At 47.0% G+C, this 16,538-nt stretch overlaps 1 protein-coding gene across 3 annotated transcripts in view; it reads right to left on the minus strand.

Annotated features, from left to right (window-relative positions):
- The window catches only part of ADCY9 (adenylate cyclase 9), a 134,191-nt gene that overhangs the window by 46,570 nt on the left and 71,083 nt on the right, over positions 1–16,538 (minus strand). The window lies entirely within an intron of this gene.

The following is a 16,538-nucleotide window of genomic DNA, read 5'->3' on the forward strand; positions in this document are numbered from 1 at the left end:
AAGTGGCAGCTCCCAGTGCGCAGCCCTGCCTCCTCTGGGGCTCATCGTAACAGGCCCGTGAGTTCTCTGAAATCCTGTAAGTTCCCTTGAGGACCCCTAACACCACCTCTGGAAACCAGATGGCAACACCCTCCTTCCCAACTCCAGCAGACCCAATGGCTCTTTTTTTATTACAGTTATTATACTTTTATTACATATTCAGTTTGTAATGTCCTCGTTCCTGTACTGAAATAAAATTAAACTCATAGACAATATAACTCTTAATCACTGAGACCATCAAAACACCTGCAGCAAATTTCCCAAATGCCCAGTTGAGAAGCCTTTTGTCAGCTGCCCTGGATGTGGTAGTTGGTCTTAAGAAAAGACAGGCTAGGGCCGGCGCCATGGCTCACTTTGTTAATCCTCTGCCTGCGGTGCCGGCATCCCCTATGGGCGCCGGGTTCTAGTCCCAGTTGTTCCTCTCCCAGTCCAGCTCTCTGCTGTGGCCCGGGAAGGCAGTGGAGGATGGCCCAAGTGCTTGGACCCTGCATCTGCATGGGAGACCAGGAGGAAGCACCTGGCTCCTGGCTTCGGATCGGTGTAGCGGCTGTTTGGGGTGTGAACCAACAGAAGGAAGACCTTTCTCTCTGTCTCTCTCTCTCTCTAACTCTGCCTGTCTAATAATAAAAACGAAAACAGAAAAGACAGGCTGGTGCCAGAGCCTGCATGCTATTTGTTTTTTTCTGTATGAATTGATTTGCGGGACTGGTGTTGTAGCATAGTGTGTTAAGCTGCTGCCTGCAGTGCCGGCACCCACGTGGGCACTGGTTCAAGTCCTGGTTGCTCAGTTCCAATCCAGGTCCCTGCTAATGCGCCTGGAAAAGCAGCAGAAGATGGTCCAAGTGCTTGGCCTCCTGCACTCACGTGGGAGACCTGGAGGAGGCTCCTGGTTCCTGGCTTCGGACTGGCCCAGCCCTGGCTGTTGTAGCCATCTGGGGAGTGAACCAGCAGATGAAAGACCTCCCCTACCGCCTTCTGTAACTTTGCCTTTCAAATAAATAAATCTTTTTTAAAAAAAAAGAATTTATTTGCATTTTTAAAATGACATACATGTTTATGGGATTTAATGCGGCTGAAGATGACAAAGGGCCAATGTCTCTCTCTCCATACTTCTCCCTGTTAAGACAGACCAGCCTGAAGACAAAAGACTAAATATTGAGGCCAGTGCTGTGGTGCAGCAGGTAAAGCCGCCGCCTGTGGTGCTGGCATCCCTTATGGGTACCAGTTCAAGTCCTGGCTTCTCCACCTCTGATCCAGTTCTCTGCTATGGCCTGGGAAAGCAGTAGTAGATGGCCCAAGTCCTTGGGCCCCTACACCCACGTGGGAGACCTGGAAGAATCTCCTGGATCCTGGCTTCGGATCTGCCCAGCTCTGGCTATTGTGTCCATTTGGAGAGTGAACCAGCAGATGGAAGACCTATCTGTCTCTCCCTCTCTCTCTCTGTAACTCTACCCTTCAAATATATAAATAAATCTTTAAAAAAAAACTTTAAAAAGACTAAATACCCCACAATTCTCTCTGTGCATGTTATCTATTATACAAATGTATATATATATATATAAATAACATATATGTGTGTGCATATATATATATATATATATGTATACATACCTACAGCAATCTTAAAATGTGAAAATTCCTAAATAACTTATATCTCCTTTGTTCTTTCAACAAATAACAAGCTCATGGCATGTGTCAAGAACGGGGTTAGGCCTATTATAAACCCTAATACCTTCCGCTGACTGTGTCTTACTAATCTTAGTGCCTAGCTTAAGGTCATGCACATGGACATCCAGCCTTGGAAAGAACTGAGTCAGATTTCTATGGCAGCAGTCCACGGGCAAGAGCAAGAAACCCAAGGCAGGTCAGCACACGGCACTGGAAGTACTTGTCGATTCTCTGGAGGCTGAATTCTATAGATTGACTTGTCCTGGCATAGTAAGAAACAAGAGGTTATTTGTTTCTTGGTTCTGAGTACCCACTATATGCCAAGATGGACACTAGTGACAAAAGCTATGAGCTGGACAGACATCGTCCCTAACTCTGCAACTGGCAGGAGAACCAATAACCAAGCCCACCAGTCATCAGCCATGAGTAGGAGGCAGGAAGGAAACGAGGTTCCAGCACCAGAGACAGAGGTGAGCTGGGCCCCTCTGGACAGGGGGTCAGGGCAGCCCCCACGGAGGAGTTGAGGTGGCAGCTCAAGGGGAGGAGCCCATGGTTTGGGGAAGACACGCTGGACAGAGGGATGGGGTGGAAGCACCGTCGCATGTTCTCCTGGCTGAAAGAAGGCACTGTCACTGACAGAGTGGGGAGGAGCCTGGCATCAGATGAGACTGATGAGGGGGCCAGGTGCTGGGAGCCCAGGGAGTCTGAATTATATACCAGGCCCATGGAAGGCCTCTGCAGGACTTCAAGTAAGACAGCACATGATCCAGTTTTCTTTCTCTTTTTGAGTTTTAATTTTTTAAACTTTCGCATTTGGCTTGGGCCCCTCCCACCCACATGGGAGACCTCGATGAAGTTCCTGGCTCTGGGCTTCAGTCTGGCCCAGCCCTGGCTATTGTGGCCATTTGGAGAGTAAACCAGCAGATGGAAGACCTTTCTCTCTGTCTCTCCCTCTCTCTCTATAACTCTGACTTCCAAATAAATAAATCAATATTTAAAGAAAAAAACTTTTGCATTTGAACTCATTTTAAACATAGGAAAGTTGCAAATCTAGTACAAGGAGTCTCCTTGTGTACCTCCCTGCACCTGTCGTCAAGAGCAGCAGTGGGGACACATCCCAAGCTTGCCCCTGTGGTCCAGGCAGGACATGGGCAGTCTGGCCCATGGTCCTTGCAGACAGAACAGGCAGATTCGGGATGAAGGCTGAGGCAAGATGGGCAGGCATGAGGGGCGGGAACTGTGAGGGGTGGGAACGCCTCCCAGCTCCAGCTGTCAGCAGGGTGGAGGATGTGCTCACTGCAGTGAGTCAGACCAGGGAAGGAAAACGTCTTGAGTGCAAATGCAGGGGCTCAGTATGAACCCCACAAGCCAAAGATGCCCATGACCCAAATAAAGATGTCAAGAAGGTGCTACAATGTCATCCACAGAGGGGAGACTGTGGCCATGGATGGGACGTCCGTCCTGTCACCATGGAGGGTCCAACATGAGAGGAAGTGCTGGGATGTGGGCTTGAGGTTCTCCAGTGTTGAGAAATAGTGCAGGAAGCGGACCCAGCAGAGGTCTGAGCGAGGAAACAGGGGCTGGGAACAGGCAGAAGCGTAGGCTTCCAAGGAGAGCACCTGCAGAAGGAGGGAATGACCACCATGTTGACGGCTGCCGAGAAAGCGCAATGCAGGGGAAAATGAGCTGGGCTTGGCCGTGGGAAGATGTCAGTGGCCACGCTGGGTGCAGCTGCAGCTGGTGCTGATGGGCACAGGCCAGCTGGGGTGGGTTGATGTGAGGGTGGGAGGAGAGGCAGAGAGACTCCCTGTGGCACTTCTTCAGCAAAGGGCTGTGACGTGTGGCAGAGGAATGAGTGGGGGCTTGGCGGCCTGGGGCTCTGTACAGGGCGGGGTGCTGGAGCATAACGGCACGTGGCATAATGTTGGAAGTACAGCAGTGTGCAGAGAGCAAAGCGAAAAGGGAGGCAGCTGAAGGCACCAAGTGGCTGCAAAGGGGAGACCAATGTCCACAGCTCAGGACGAGGGACTGGACACTCCCAGCAGGAGGCACATTTCTGCCATTTTTATAAAGGAAAAACAGAAAGAAAAAGTAGGCAGACACATCCATTTGCAGACTTCACGGGAGGGGATGTTGCTGGCAGTTGGTTTGGTGGGATGGGGATAGAGGAGTAGCCCCTCTGCGGAGGTGTGACAATGGCTAAGAGAAGGTTGCACCAGGAGATGAGGTTCAGACTGGTAGGGACGCCCTCCAGAGAAAGCATCTAGACTCTCCTGGAGCACTGTGACACCAGCTGGACAGATGAGAGTGAAAACGATACTCAGGGGCTGGCATTGTGGTGCAGGGGGGAAGCTGCCGCCCGCAACACCGGCATCTCATATGGGCGATCCAGTTTACTCCACTGGTGATCCGGCTTCCTGCTATTGCACCTGGGAAAGCAGCGGAGAATGGCCCCACTGCTTGGACTCCTGCTACTCACATGGGAGATGTGGATGAAGCTCCTGGTTTCAGCCTGTCCCAACCCTGGAGTGTGAACCAGCACATGGAAGGTCTGTCTCTCTCTCTCTCTAACTCTGACTTTGAAATAAATAAATAAATACTTAATAAAAGAAACCAAAGAAACAAGCAAAAATACTCCGGAAGCCAAGAAATAGTAAAGGCTCAAGTAAGGTGATTAAATATTGTTGAATGAATACATAAGTGAATGAACAAGTGGGCAAGTTATGCACCATGCACACAGCGACCAGAATGAAGCTAAGATAAATTGTACTAAGTAAAAAGGAAAATAAAATCCTTAACACACTGTATAGTTCCGTCTTAACAACAGGCTCCCAAATCTGAAACTACAGGGGCAGAAACAGGTGAACTGTGGCTGGGGTCAGGGAGGGACCTGGAGGGGAACCTATAAAGAGCAGCATTTGGCGTAGCAGTTAAGACACGCTAAGGATGCCCACATCCTAAAAGGAGTGCCTGGGTTCGAGTCTTGACTGCTCCTGATTCCAGCCTCCTGCTAACGCAGACACTGGGAGCAAACAGATGATGGCTTAAGTGGCTGAGTTCCTGCTACCCACTGGCTCCCGCCTCTGGCCTGGCCCAGGCCCACCACTGCAGGCATCTGGGGAGTGAACTAGCAGATGGAAGCTCTATGTCTCAAGAATGAATGACTATGAAAGGATCAACACAGGGAAAAGATTTGTGGGGGTGATGAAAGTGCTCAATGTCTTGACTAAGCTGGTGGTGACAGAATCAGTACATGTGTTAAAATCTCTAGAAATAAATACCGGGGGGTGGGGATCAATTTACAAAATAATCAGTAAAATTATATGAGTTATCATATAACCCTGCAATTCCAACCCAAGTCTCTCCTCACAAGAAACGAAATCATCTATCCACAGTATGACTTGGATGCTATGTTCAGAGCAGCTTCATTTGTTAGTGTGTGGATGCAGAAATAATCAAAGGTACAGCAGCTGCTGAACAAATAAACAAACGGCAGTGCATCCACACAGCAGGTATGGGTCAATAAACACCAAGTACCTGATCCATGCTACAGTGTGGATCAGCCTCAAAAACAATACGGTGAATGAGAGGAGTCAGACACAAAAGACCACACTGCACCACTCTAGTTACACAAAATGTCTAGGAGAGGCAGACACAGAGATTCATGGTTTGGGCAGGGAGCAGGTCTTGCTTGAAAGTAAGCAGGATGGACCGTGTGAAGCAATGGAAATGTCCCCACACCACATGATGGTCATGCTTACATGACTCCCTAAGTTTTCTAAAAATCAGTGAATATATACTCTTAGGAGCTGAGTTTTAAGGTATGTAAATTATACCTTTATAAAACTGTTTAAAAACAGGGCTTAATTACATATCCCTATTTTTTACAAAAATGGAAACTTGACCCCTAGTTCCCAGTACACTCAAACACACACACACACACGCGTGCACATACAAAATCAGTCTCAGGTGAATTATACATACAAATGCAAAGCTTTAAAAGAATCAACATATATGAGACAATATAAATGTTTCATGACCTCAGATGTAGAGAAACTGTTTGACACAAAATGCACTATCCTATCAAGCTTTATATTAGGTTGAACTATATGCCAAACGTTAATATTTGATCATTTTGATTTACAAAAATGGCAATTTCTTGGGGCTGACGTTGTGGCACAGCAGGTAAAGCTGCTGCCTGCAATGCCAACATCCCATACAGATGCTGGTTTGAGTCTCAGCTGCCCCACTTCTGACCCAGCTCCCTGATAATGGCCTGGGAAAAGCAGCAGATGGCCCAAGTACTTGGGCCCTTGCCATCCAAGTAGGAGACCTGGATGAAGCTCCTGGCTCCTGGCTTCATCCTGGCTCAGCCTGGGCCGTTTTGGCCACTTGGGGAGTGACTCAGCAAATGGAAGATCTCTCTCTCTCTCTCTCTTTCCCTATCTTTAACTCTGACTTTCAAATAAATAAATGAATCTTTAAAAATAATAGCAATTTGATGGTAAAAAGATAAGACCAGAGCGGGAGAAGGCATTTGCCTCACATATAACTGACAAAGAGGAAGTAGCCTGAATGTAAAAAAAAAAAATCCTCAAAAATCAGTAAGAAAACAAAACAAGACCATTCAGCAAAACACACACACACACACACACACTAAACTTGAATAGACATTTCTCAAAAGAGCAAACCCAACACTCCACCAGGGAAATGCAAATAGAGAAACACAAATTGAAACACCCAAAAAAACCACACCCACCCATCAGAGTGGCTAAAAGTAAACAGACTAACAAGCGTTGATGAGGCTGTGGATTAACAGAAACACGCAGCTCACTGGTGGGCATACATATTGGGAAAGCCAACTGCAAGACAATTTATTGTCTACTACAGATGCTCATGGTCTATGGCCCAGCAATTCTTCTTCTGGACACCGATTCACGCAATAGAAATGCATGCAAGTACACTCCACAGTACAGTACTTAAGTATTCACAGGAGCTCTGTAGAAAACAAGTACCCATCAAGAGGAGGGCAGGTGGACTGTGATACAGACACTACAGTCAAGCTGCAAAACTGAACAAACTAGAACCATTCACAACAGGACTGAATCTCACACACGTAATACTGAATGACGGGAGCAGCCACTAAAAGAGCACATGCTGCAGATCCCCAATTCAAACACAAGCAAAAGTAGTTTCTGGTGCCCAGTATCAGGGTAGTGGTCTCCTTTAAAGGAGGCAGTGGGTGGGACTGAGGAAGGCTTCTGGGACGTTCTGTTTCAGCTGGGTACCAGCTGTGTGAACGTGCATGTGTAGAATTTATTCATTTTATGGGCACCTCATTGCAAACATTTATTATTATTTACACTTCCAAAATGTCACTATTATTAACATTTTTAAAAGACTAGGGTACTGTTTTAGATCAAAGAAGACCAAAGAAATGTGATAACTAGGGGCCAGCACTGTGGCGTAGCAGACAAAGCCACCACCATGGTGCCAGCATCTCATATGGGAACCAGTTCAAGTCCCAGCGGCTCCACTTCTGATCCAGCTCTCTGCTTATGTGTCTGGGAAAGCAGCAGAAGATGAACCAAGTTCTTGTGTCCCTGAACCCATGTGGGAGACCTGGAAAAAGCTTCTTGCTTTGGCTTGGCCCAGCTCTGGCACTGCAGCCATTTGGGGAATGAACCAGCAAATGGAAGATTTCTCTATGTATGTGTGTGTGTGTGTGTGTGTCTTTCTCTCTGTAACTCTGCCTTTCAAATAAAATAAATAAATCTTTAAAAAAAAAAGATGTGGTAACTAAATGGAATAAATTAATTCTGGGTTTTGGATGAAAATAATAAATGATATTATTGAATAAACGAGGACATTTGTTTGAGAACTATGTATTTGGTTAGAGTATTTTGATAATGTTAAACTCCTTGAAGGTGATCATTTGTTTTGTCTATATAGGAGAATGTCCTTGTTCTCAGAGGACAAATGCTGAAGAATTTAGGAGCACAGGGCCATGATGCCTGTGATGTGCTGCATAATGGTTCAACAGCTCAGCAAACAAAAAAAGAGGCTAGATCTAGACAGACACACACACTTGTGCACAACTCATACAAGGAGAAACGTACGTAGGCTGTAGCTAAAGGATATAACCTGCGTGTGTATGTGTGCATATTATACATTGAGAGACAGAGAGCTATTTTAGCAAGATGTCAACAATTGGTAAGTCTAGGTGAAGTATCCATTTCTATTCTTTAGTATTTCTATCTAGCATTTCTATTCTATTAGTACTCATCCCATTCTTCCAACTTTTCTGTAGGTCTGAAATCTGTCAAAATGAAGTGGGGGGGCAAAAAGCATGCACACATGCACACGCACACACACACCCAAGACAAGTTGTTTAAGGACAGCGACTGTACACACACACACACACACACCCAAGACAAGTTGTTTAAGGACAGTGACTGCACACACACACACACACACCCAAGACAAGTTGTTTAAGGACAGCGACTGCACACACACACACACACCCAAGACAAGTTGTTTAAGGACAGCCACTGCACACACACACACACCCAAGACAAGTTGTTTAAGGACAGCGACTGCACACACACACACACACCCCTAAGATTAAGTTGTTTAAGGACAGCGACTACACACACACACACACACACACCCAAGACAAGTTGTTTAAGGACAGTGACTGCACACACACACACACACACACCTAAGACAAGTTGTTTAAGGACAGCAATTCCACACACAGAAACACACACACACCCAAGACAAGTTGTTTAAGGACAGCAATTCCACACACAGAAACACACACACACACCCAAGACAAGTTGTTTAAGGACAGCGACTGCACACACACAAACACACACACACCCAAGACAAGTTGTTTAAGGACAGCCACTGCGGTAAGAAAGCCAGAAAGAAGAGCAAGGAGGTGACATCACCATCTCACCTCTGGCAGGGAGGGGGCGGGAGGGGCCTGGCTGGTTGATGCAGGGCAGAGTCACTTTGTAACAATCAGAATGCACATTTCTTATGTGGGCTTCTGTACAACCAAAGCTGCAGGCCGAGTGTGAGACTTAAGTTACAATCAGATTCTGAAGAAGGAACATAGCCGGGCCCTCTCGGCTCCTCACTGCCACAGCTTCGCCACCCTCGCTGGCCAGCCCTGGTGTGGTTATGCAATCCTAACACCGCCGTCACTTAGCTGCCCCATGTTCTCACTATTTGGTTGCTATGAAAACACACCTAACTTATACTTCAGACTGATTTATGAAAGGTGATGCAAGATGGTCCTTCTTTATGAAACAAAGTTGTTTTTCAGGAAGCTGTTTTCCCATAAATCACATACAAACACCAAAAAACATTTAAACTCCCATAGGCTTTAGTCCCTCTATCCTCCTGCTACAAAGATAACAGACAAGCCATTTATTGTTACTGCTGCTTGGAATTTAATTCCAATTGAGTTGGTCATTAGATTCACTATTTTTTTTTTAAGATTTATTTATTTATTTGAAAGTCAGAGTTACACAGAGAGAGGAGAGGCAGAGAGAAAGAGAGGTCTTCCATCTGATGATTCACTCTCTAATTGGCTGCAATGGCTGGAGCTGCGCCAATCCGAAGCCAGGAGCTTCTTCCGGGTCTCCCATGCAGGTGCAGGGAGATAGCAAGGACTTGGGCCATCTTCTACTGCTTTCCCAGACGATAGCAGAGAGCTGGATAGGAAGTGGAGCAGCTGGGTCCCGAACCAGCATCGATATGGGATGCCAGCACTTCAGGCCAGGGTGTTAATCCGCTGCACCATAGCGCCAGCCTTCATTAGATTCACTATTAAAGGACTAACAATGCCAGACTTCCAGCTGAGCGCAAATTCTCCCCACAGTCAGGCTGCAGGGACCCTTCACAGCTGACAAGCCGACAACACTACCTGTGTTACACTTCAGTCTGTGGGCTCCAGAGCCTAAACACCTGCTTCAGATCCCAGTCCTCCATGGATAGTCTGTGCAGCCTTAAGTAGTCGCTAAACCTCACCCTGCATGTTTCTCAGTCTGACAGGATACGGGAACATCACCTACCCTACAGCGCTGCTGAGGATAAAATGATTAAATGCCCATAGAGTGCTCACATGAGCACTGATTCCAGCCAATCTGAAAGCTTTATTACTATTATTGTTGTTGTTATTTAGTCAACCACTTGGCTGAAACCATAGAAAAGCTGCTTGTCACCAGTTCGAGACCTGGCTGTTCCACTTCAGATCCAGCTCTCTGCTATAGCTTGGGAAAGCAAGGGAAGATGGCCCAAGTCCTTGGGTCCCTGCACCCGCATGGGAGACCCGGAGGAAGTTCCTGACTCCTGGGTTTGGATCAGCACAGCTCCGGCTGTTGCGGCCAATTGGGGAGTGAACCAGCAGATGGAAGACCTCTCTCTCTCTCTCTCTCCTTCTCTCTGTGTAACTCTTTCAAATAAATAAATAAATCTTAAAAAAAAAAAAAAGAAAAGAAAACCTGCTTGTCAGGGTGGGTGTGCAGTCCAGTGGTTAAGACACACAAGTCCTGGGGCCGGTGCTGTGGTGCAGCGGGGTTAACACCCTGGCCTGAAATGCCAGAATCCCATATGGGCGCCAGTTCTAGTCCTGGCTGCTCCTCTTCCGATCCAGCTCTCTGCTATGGCCTGGGAAAGCAGTAGTAGATGGCCCAAGACCTTGGGCCCCTACACCTGCGTGGGAGACCTGGAAGAAGCTCCTGGTTCCTGGGTTCGGATCAGCACAGCTCCGGCTGTTGCGGCCAATTGGGGAGTGAACCATCAGATGGAAGACCTCTCTCTCTCTCTCTCTCTCTCTCTCTCTCTTTCTCTCTGTCTCTTTCTCTGTGTAACTCTCTGACTTTCGAATAAATAAATAAAGTCTTAAAAAGAGAGACACGCATGTCCCACAACTGAATGCCTGGTTTCAGTTCCTGACTCCACTCCGGACTCCAGCTTCCTGCTATTGCAGACTCTGGGAGGCAGCAGAGACGGCTGAAGTCATCAGGTTCCCGACACTCACGTAGAAAGCCGGGATTGCGTTCCCAGCTCCCGGTTTTAGCCCCAGCCCAGCCTCAGTGTTTGGGGAGTTAATGAGTGAAATCCAGATGCAGAAGGGGGCAGTGAGCAGAGATTCTTGTGTGTCAGAGAAGCCACAGACCTGACAGCTGTCCCAGGCCAGTAAAGTGAGCCAGCAGACCAGAGTCAATAGGCGTGAGCCTCGACAGCTCTAGCACCGACTCTCAGGGTAAAAAGGATGTGGCTGCTGCTTCACTCGGCTTCTAATCCTGGGCAAACTGTCCCCTGTGGCTCAGGGTACACACAGAGTTCTAAGGAAGCCAAGCTGACACAACGTAGCTTCACTACCATCTCGTCCCTGCTGACTTGGCTTCCATATCCACTCCCCTTTTCAATCTTACTTAACTTCCAAATAAAGTCAAGTTGGCACCCAGGCTTCTGCCCAGTGTAACACCACCACGCCTCTTACAAGCCAAACCACACTAAGCCTTTCTCCAAAAGAGGATCCAAAATTCCTTTCTGTTCATTTCCCTTCTTCCTGAGTCCTCGCTCTTTGCTAATCTGTGGGATGAAGAGGTGATCCAGGCTATGGCACGAGGCTGGAGAGGAGGCAGAAGCCTGAGATATGAACTGTGAAGGGACCCTGTTGGCCATGCCAGCTGGAAGCAGAGTGCTTCTGGCAGTCTCCATTAACAGACAGAGAAGGAGAAAGCACTGTTGGGCACACCAAGTAGCAAGAAACAGGCTGATCTGCTCCAACGACAAAGCCACATCTAGTACAGCAGCCACAAGTGGAATCAACACCCAGCTATGGTTATGAGAACCTAGGTCATCCTCCAGGATCCATCTGGCTTCTGCACAGACCACACGTGGGCTGAGTAGACATGCAGTAGGAATGACCACCCTTGCGTCTCCCAAGTCCATCACAGTGGTGCCAAGCATTGCCATCCTCCCAGGAATGAGATACTGTTTTTGTAGGCAGGGGCATCTCCGCGACTTCTTGGTCATTCCTACAGCAATAGCCCTCACTCCAGGGAACCAATATCAGAATTCTGCCAGAAGCTGGGGACACATATTTCATTTGTGCATCCCAGAACTGGAGAAAGAGCCACAATTTAGGTCAATATAACAATACTTACATAACATACAATGTGTCTTAATGTATGGTACTAAGCATTGCATACTAGCAGTTATTCTGAAGTTGACGAGAACGAACGTGGGTGTGATGGACGTGCCGGGTGATGAGGTGTGCTGACTCCAAAGTCAGCCACGCTTGCCTGAGAGCACAGGTGCACACATGCTCAGCCCGCCCTGCGAAGCCTGGGCGCAACAAACCAATGACACACACGCAGAAAGGAAAGGACGTGGAGCAGCTGCAGTCTCGGGGAGTTTTCCTTTCTTCTTCCCTTCTCAGAGAGGCTCCCTTTTCCTGCTTCTCCTCCAGCTGTGTCTCATGATGGCATCAGGCCTCCTGCTTCACCGGTCTGGGTCTGAACGATTCCAAGGTGGCCCAGCCTCTGTGTCCAGTAATCCCCGAGTCAGGATTGGACCTGCTCTCCTCTCATAGACGAGGGCACCGTGTACCTTCCGTACCTCCCAGCAGGCTGGTTTTCAGTCCCCCGACTCCTGGGAGACGGTGTTTCTCACAGCTGTGCCGCAGGGAACTCTGGTCCCCTCCAGCTCCCTCCAGAGCTCACACACAGAGCACACGTCCACACACGTTTTGCATTGAATGCTGTTGACTCACCTCGGCCGTGTTTACCAACTCCGAGCAGACACACGAACACAGAGGGTTACACAGGCTGAGGGGGCGGGGAATATCTGAGTGGAAGGGAACGGATGCGAGGATTCTGGACTGGCACTAGAAGGGAGACAACTCCCATGTGACAGGACGGTGCTCGCAGGAAGAAGTCACCGTGGTCTCACTGCGGGAAAGATGAACAGGGCACACAGGTCTTCACCCCACAAGCCAGGGTTCCTCCTCCGGTCTCCAGGGTATCATCACACCCCATCAACCAGAAAGAAAGCTACCGGTCACTTTCTTCTGTCCCCTCTCCCTTAGCATCAGGCTCTGCCAGGTCACCCTGATGGATCTCTAACCGCTCCCCCACTCCCACTGCCTGCATCTTAGTTTCTCTTGGGTCCTACCAAATCGCTTCCTAAGCAGTCTGTTGGGTTCCAGTCTCTCCTCTTCCAACTTAGTCTCCATGCTGTCACTCAACATATCTTGCTCTAAAGTCTGTACTGGCTGCCCTCTCACCAAAAATATATATTAACAGCAACGACAACTACTACAATCAACACACAGAGAGCAGTTATTGTGCATCGAACCCTGTGCTAGGCACTTTACTTATCCCGTTTAACCCGTGAAAGGTCTAGGAACAGGTATTGTGGCAAACTGCTGCTAACACGCTAAAGCACAAACTTCCCTGGGACAGGCGAAGTTGTCCGCTACCCAGCCTCCAGCTGCCTTTCCCAGCCCATCTCCACATACACCATCAAAGCCTCTTCCCTGGGGAACCTGTGCCTCTTCAAAGACCCTACACATTTCCACATCTGTGTGCCCTTGTGCTGTCTCCTTGCCTTGTTAGGTATTCCACTAATATCCCAATGCTTGTCTTTCCAAGTTCTCCAATTATACTTAAGAATTGCTTTAAGTGTGTGATTTCACACTTGAAAATTAAATTGAACTTTTGCTGGAACAACTGTGCTTATTAACACATCACTTCATGTACATAACTCCAATGACAGCTTCGGTTCCATCTGCAATTGTGGTTCCTGTGCACAGAGCATTTTACTATAGTCAGATGGCTGTTTATGCTCCAGGACAGAGCTCCTGAATCTGCACGTGTTTGAAGAATTTAGGTTGTAGGACAATAAGGACAAAATGATCTCAGACTCTGGTGGTTCCTGGTGGTGGTGTTGTGGATCCTGGCTTTCTTCTTTCGCTTTTAGTTAACCAAGAAATCCTCCGACATGTTCAAAGAAGGAAGGAAGCTACAAAGTGATCGTCTCTGGAACTCTCTTTCACTCTGGGTACCTATAACAAACACTTGGTGAGGTTACTGAAAACAATCATATTTCCTGGTTTCTTCTTAAAAATGACATTCAATTAAACACACATTCAAGAAGTCTACTGAATAAAGATATTGATGCCAAGTTAAATAAAATACAAAAATAAGTCTTTTCCCCTGTTGATTGAATTGTTTTATACTCATGTTGTACTTTTTTTTTTTTAAGAGATTTATTTATTTTATTTGAAAGGCGGAGTTACAGAGAAAAACACAGACAGAATCAGAGAGAGATCTTGCATCCACTGATTCACTCCCCAAATGGCTGCAGCACCTGGGGCTCGGACAGGCTGAAGCCTGGAGTAAGGAGTTTCATGCATGTCTCCCACATCAGTGAAGGGCCATCTTATGCTGCTTTCCCAGGCATATTAGCAGGGAGCTGGGTCTGAAGCGGAGCAGCCAGGACTCAAACCTGCACCCCTATGGGATGCCAGAGTTGTAGGTGGAGGATTAACCCACCACACTTCAACACCAGCCCCTCGCGTTGCACTTTTCACTTCTGTCTCCTCCAGGAGAGACAGCTGAGTCATGTAGTAAAGGCAGCGCTCACATGTTGTGTGGTGCGCAGTCGGGGGCAAACAGCCGCCCAAAACTTCAGGATGGAAAAGATGGCGAAAGATAAAGCAGGAAACCAGAGCCGGAGAGCAGAGTCATACACAGAGCATTAAAGACCAGTGGCATCCCAAGACTCCCCGAGAACACCAGATTCTAGAACAAAGCTAAGTCGGGGAGTGAGCTTACTCTGGGGTAAGAAAGCCATTCCTTGCTCATAACTTTGGTTCTATTCTCACTTTTTCCTTCTAAAAAGCTGTCTATTTTCTAAAATTTTAGATCTACTGCCAAACTGAAGGAATACCTCTGATGGCAACAGCATGTAAATAAATACTGGAGCAAATGCCATCTTTATAAACTATGATTTTATTGCCAATGCTAGTACTCAGAAAAAAGTCCATAATTCATGGGCTTAAAAGTTTCTCTTTTTAACCTGAATTTGTTTTTGTTTATCTGAATTTTATTTTAAAAAAGAAAAAGGAAAAATATACATACGACTCCTACCTCCACGATTGTTTGATTACGTTATTTCTAAGTAAAATTATCAAGATACTTTGCCTTTTTATTTCTTCCTGAGAAATCCATTTTACACCATGACCTTAACCCTAATTCTTTAAAACAGGATTTAATTTTAGATAAATTCCAGACAATCAACCCTCAAAGACTGGCTGAACTGAATTTCCTAGTGACCAGGACCTACAAATGTTCATTATTTGAAATAATGGGAACAAAGCAATGGTGTTTATTTTAGAGTGTAACACAACGCACAAAAACCCTGGCTAACCTAAAGCAGACCAAGGCTGAGACGGAGGCCCGACCGCCTCCTGGGGCCCTCTGCGCTCCAGCAGTGTTTCTGACAATGTCGGCCGTGACTTTCCCCACAATACATGCTTTTTCTCAACAACTCCATTTGGTCTGCTAACTTCCCAACTGCATGACTTTGAGTCTTCTCTGTTTCAGGATTCCTCCCTTTTATAAAACAGAACTAAAAACATTAAAACTCTGCCCCACAGGGTTGCTCTGAGAATCTCACAATTGGTAATATGTACACATAAAGCATCATTATAAGACAAAGGCATAAGTGTGCCACTGGAACAAAATTTTTAATTTAATTTCCTAATTTTATAATAAAGTCTTCATGAAGTCTTACTCTTTGCCATGGCATTTCTGAGCATTGCAAAATCAAGTACTTGGAATTAACTGTGTCGCTAAATATCTCTGTGACCTTTTGTGACCTTCAGCAGAGCACTGAAGGTCCATGGACTTCTGTTTCTTAGTCTTTTATTGCTTTTTCTTTTTTAAGATTTTTACTTATTTATTTGAAAGGCAGAGTTACTGAGAAAGAAGGAGAGACAGGAAAGAGATCTCCCATCCACTGGTTCACTCCCCAAATGGCCACAATGATAGAGGGTAGGCCAGGCCAAAGGCAAGATCCAGGAGCTTCTTCCAGGTCTCCCATGTGGGCCATCCTCCACTGCTTTCCCAGATGTATTAACAGGGAACTGGATAGGAAGTGGAGCAGCTGGACTTGAACTGGAACCCACATGGGATGCCAGCACTTCAGGCTGCAGTTTAATTTGCTGTGCCACAGCAGCAATCCCGTTTTTTGTTTTTTGAAAGATCTATTTATTTGAAAGGCAGAGTGACAGAGAGATGGAGAGAGATAGAGACAGGAGAGAGATCTTCCATCTGTGGTTCAAACTCCACATGCCTGCAATAGCAGGTGCTGGGTCAGACCAAAAGCAAGAGCCAGGAACCCCTTTGGGGGTGGCAGGAACCCAAGTACTTGGTCCATCACCCATTGCCTCCCAGGCCCCTTATCAAGAAGCTGGATTGGAAGCACGGAGTAGATGGGGCTTGAACAGGCAGTTCAATATGAAATGCAAGCATCCCAAGCAGTGGCTTAACCTGTTGCACCACAATGCCCACCCTGCTGTTGTATTTTTTCATTCATTTATTTGAAAGGCAGAGAGGATAAAAGATAAACACAGAGAGATTTTCCACACACAGGTTCACTACCCAAATGCCCCACAACAGCCAGGGCTGGGCCAGGCTTAAGTCAGGAGCCCAAAATTCAACTCAGGTCTCCCATGTGGGTGGCAGGGACTAAACTACTTGAGCCATTGCCTGCTGCCTCCAAGGGTGTGTGTCAGCAGAAGA

The sequence above is a fragment of the Lepus europaeus genome, chromosome 21 (genome assembly GCF_033115175.1).
Source record: "Lepus europaeus isolate LE1 chromosome 21, mLepTim1.pri, whole genome shotgun sequence".
Taxonomy (NCBI): Eukaryota; Metazoa; Chordata; class Mammalia; order Lagomorpha; family Leporidae; genus Lepus; species Lepus europaeus.